The sequence below is a fragment of the Epinephelus fuscoguttatus genome, linkage group LG7 (genome assembly GCF_011397635.1).
Source record: "Epinephelus fuscoguttatus linkage group LG7, E.fuscoguttatus.final_Chr_v1".
In the NCBI taxonomy this organism is placed as follows: Eukaryota; Metazoa; Chordata; class Actinopteri; order Perciformes; family Serranidae; genus Epinephelus; species Epinephelus fuscoguttatus.
Window position 1 is genome coordinate 23,888,032 of NC_064758.1, and position 4,886 is coordinate 23,892,917.

Here is a 4,886-nt window from a genome sequence, read left to right on the forward strand (position 1 = left end):
CTAGATCAGACCGTTGTCTTTATGAGTGTTCACACAAATCACATAATTTGAAAAAAAATAGGAGCGAGGATGATAGTAATACTGCATCATAAGGCATGTTAATAATGTACAAGATCTGTAATAAAAGTGAATTATAATAGCCTGTTTCCTCAGACTATATTTGTTAGTCTAAATTACTGCTGCTGGTTGGAACAACGCTGTACTGATACATGTTATGGATTTAGTGTAAAGTTTACCGAACAACCTTCTAATATGCAAAAGCATGCTTTTCTATGTCAGCGCAACTGTATATATGTTTATGTAACGAGAAAAGTATACCATGGTATTCGCGGTCAAATTGAAAAGTGTTGTTGATACACCTGTAGATATTGGGGTCAGTGTGTTGGCAGATATGTATAACTGACAGCAGCTTGTGTGTGTGACGTGTCCTCTATTACGTTCAGTTTGGTGTGAAAATTGTTTTTGTGGCCTTATATTGCCAGTGGTTAATTTCTCTTTGATAACAGGTTTGTATGTAGGAATGTCCGACATTCAAGTATCTCACCTATGATCTGTAACACTGATGCACTCACAGTACTGTTGTGGCTAAACCATCTTTCTTTCAATGACTATTGGCAGATTTTAAACTTGAAACACTGTAGAAAAGAGAGACTGCAGAACATTCCAACCGATAAAGCTTATTCAAAAAAAAAAGGAGCAAACGGAAAATGGATTTATTTAATCAAATGGAATATTATCAAGGAGAGGAAATAAAAACAACACAAACTGGTGCAGAAGTGTTGAATGATTTAATGATTCCTGGCACTACGTCGATCAATCAATAAAAAGACCAAAACTCAAAGTTGCTTTGCCTTACTCATTTTTTCCTTGCTGGACCCAGTTCCTCCACCACCTTAGGCATTTCCCCACTTTTGATCAAACACAGTTTAAAGATCCCCTCCACACACATTTTTTAATTAAATGAAAAAATTCTGTTTCTTAAAAAATACTCTTTTAATAATGTTAGCCACCGCCAACAGGGGATACTTAGATGTGTGTTGTGCAGGAGGAAGGATTACTATAAACTATAACTAAAAATTAAATTAATATAACATCTGGGGAATGCTCTAACTCCAGTGCAGACGAACTTTGAAAGTCCACACCAGAGCCAGCGAGCAACCATGACAACAACATGTACAAAAACAGAAGTTAAACGTAAACACACCTACGTAGTTCTGGTAGAGAGGTAACATTTCCATAACAAATACTGCTATTATTTCAACATGCTGTGTTAGCCAAATATAACAGAAATGCTTTACCAAATTACATGGGGCATAGGAACACTAATAACAATAGTACCATTATTACAATAATAATTTTTCATTCATTCATTTCTGTAACCGCTTATCCTGTTGGGGGTCGCAGGGGGCTGGAGCCTATCCCAGCTGACATTGGGTGAGAGGCAGGGTACACCCTGGACAGGTCACCAGACTATCACAGGGCTGACACATAGACAGACAACCATTCACACTCACATTCACACCTACGGCCAATTTAGTCTCACCAGTTAACCTGCATGTCTTTGGACTGTGGGAGGAAGCCGGAATACCCGGAGAAAACCCACGCTGACACAGGGAGAACATGTAAACTCCACACAGAAGGGCTCCCTCCTGGCTTTGTACCAGGAACCCACTTGCTGTGAGGTGACAGTGCTAACCACTACACCACTGTGCTGCCCACAATAATAATTTGTGTCTGATAATTGTTTTCCCATGAAAAGTTTAATTATCTAGTCCAGTGGTTCTCAAATGGTGTGCTGTGATGCCAATCCAGGTGTGCCATGGGATTTTGTGATAACCACACATTATCATTGCAATATTCAACTGGACCAAAAAAGTTATGAATTGATTTTAAATTGACTGTGTCAGTATGTTGTGCACACCCATTTCCAAATGAAGAGGCAAAGTCTAGCCAAAAAAATTAAATCTAATGTAATTTAATTTAATTTACTTCAAATAACCTTCATGGGGAGCCTATTTGTCACCGTTAGCGCATGGGAACTATTAGTGTGTGACACACCAAAGGCCCTGATTGGCAGCCAGTGTGAAGGATGATAACATTTAAAGGAGAAAGATATGAGTTGGACAATGGATCACTTTATTGTACGGAGCAAATTACAACAAAGCACCAGCGAAGATGACCTACCACCGAAAGAAAAGTGATAAGAGTGATAACACTCATTATAGAAGCTAATGTGCACAGATGTAGATACATGTGTGCCTTGAGATTTTGGCTCGCCCATTGGTGTACTTTGGGCAAAAAAATTTGAAAAGTACTGATCTAGTCAAACATTCTTACAGCTACATCCGCTCCTTCCTCATTGAAAAACCTAGAATCTTTTCACTTAAAGAAGCAGTATGTAGGATTTAGCGGTGAGGACTGCAGATTGCAGCCAGCCGAAACTTCTCCCATGTGCCAAGTGTGAGCTCCCTGTTAGGATTCCCTCAGTGTTCAATGTTCAGGAGCTTTGTACCAGGAGCTGAATTACCCACAGAGGTCTTCTCCTCTCCTAAACAAATGGACACTGTGATTTAAACTGGTAAAAACACAGAATAAAGCAGTTTTATGTTACAATTCAGTGCTTCTCCAAGCTCTTCAGCTCATTGACGAGGGGCTGCTAATGACGGTGGCCGACACAGTTTAGTTTGTCTGTTCTGGGCTACTGTACACACACTGCAGTGCAACATGGCCCGCTCCCTTTGTAGATATAAATGGCTCATTCTAAGGTAACAAACACAGGACAATGTGTATTTTTGGGTGATTATACACTAAAGAAAACATACTTATTATATTGTATTTCTGCCAATCTCTCTTTCTAAATCCTTCACACTGTTCCTTTAAATTAATGAATGAAATTGGTCAAGATTCTGACTTCAGGATTCGCACTAGCTGACAACCAAGACAAAAGCCAGATTAATTAACAGCACATATTACAAGCTTGCTTATTGAAAATGTGCCGGTGGACATGGGCTGCCTGGGAGAGAGCAGGTCAAGTAGGTGGGACGGACATGGATCTCTGTGGTCTTTCTCTTTTGGCCTTTCCTAACTACTGCCATCAAGAGAAGTTTGGCACAATCAGGTAGTTTCCCTGTGGAATTGCTGCACTCCACAGAGAGTCATTTTGTCTGGGCCAATCAGAGGTCCGTGTAGGGGAGAGTGCTGCTGTGTCTCCAGGGGTGTGACAGCAGTATGTGGGTCAGAGCTGCTCCCGGGGCCACCAGCCCCCAGGGCCCCCTGCAGGACGGCCACAATAGTAGCCCCAGGGCGGATGCCATAGCTGGGATTCCCACCCGTAACCGGGACGCCTTCGCCCAGGGCACAGACACACTGGCAGCAGCCCCACAATCAATTCATCAATCTCTGAAGGGAGTGGCAACCGCAAAAGGCCACAGCAGTCACCCCCACGGCTCGCCTTGGAAGGGACAGGGCCACCAGGGCTGACACTGAGGCTGATACCACGGTGGCCAGACGCTGCAGTAACCATCAGGGCCTTTATTGAAGCCACTTTTCTTGACCTGACAACAGAGAAACCCTCCTGAGAATGTGCACATAATCACCGAACACTCATTCGTTTAATTTCCACTGTGATATTTCCACTTTATAGTGTTTCACTGAGCAAGAACTCACACTGACTTGCTGTTTATGTAACTGAGTCAAGCTGTGAGATTTTCTTCCAGCTCACTGAGTAATGGGGCTCCGTAAAGTTTTCCATCATTCGATAGGCAAGTGGACAAATCACAGCTGATGATTTTACTACGAGAGATTGTTCTTAAACTTACGGGTCAGAGAGTGATCATGTAAAAACAGCCATGTAGGTGCAAACACTGGCCGAGAGTCCACCTCCCACAGACCCTGCTGCAGCTCTGATATCTGAGCACCAATCCTCAGACTCTGTCTCCTCCTGCTGGATGGAAAACTGCTGGCTGTGAGTTCAGCTTGATGCACAGATAATTCATGTGTACCTACACCATGTTACATTTAAAGAGGCTTTATTTCTTAGTGACTTGGTGATCACATCAAAAGAGATCAACACTGTAATCATATTTTATAATGATTAAATAGTCCTACTATTAATAAAATCCCCACATACTTCCAAACAAGCAGCAACTGTCCAGCTATCTCTCTCTCACACAAAATAAGATTAACAGTACAAGTGTCAGAAGCAGTTACTGATATCCATCCATTAGCGACTCGCAGCTTCTTGTTCAGGAATCTCGCCTGCTCTGGGGCCATTTTCTCAAATTAAGCGTGTTCTTGTTTTGGGTTCAGAAGTCACTTGACCATCTGACAATGTGGCCCATTGTGACAGGCTGCTCCATACGCATCAAAGAGGTGATTAACCAGTTGACAGGGCTGCTGGGACAATACTGCTCTTTACAGGGGGAAACAGTGCAGCCACTCACAGCACTGGGCTGCTGACTGGGAGACCACAGCACTGCTTGCACATGCAGCAGCTGACAACATGAAACCAAAATAACTGCACATAATGGGACGAGTAGGGAACATGGTGTTCACAAGGATGATTTGTTTGCCATTTTAGAAGCTGCATATTTGTATTAATTATATTTCCTATGTCTGTTTGGAGGTATTTTATTTGTTAAGAGAAAATAAAAGCAATATTTTATAATAAAAAAAATAATATTCCTCATGTATCTTAGAGGCTTTTACCCGCTTAGATGCTCGGTGCAACAATTAAAGCAGCAGCTCCTGAAAAAATGACGGACCAGTCTCTGATTGGTGCATAAATCGGGCTCCTGGCCAATCACATGTCCCTGTCTGGGAGGGGAAACCCAGCTTCAAAATAAACTGCCACTTGTTCGTTGTTTGCAGTTTTGCAATTGGCGCGA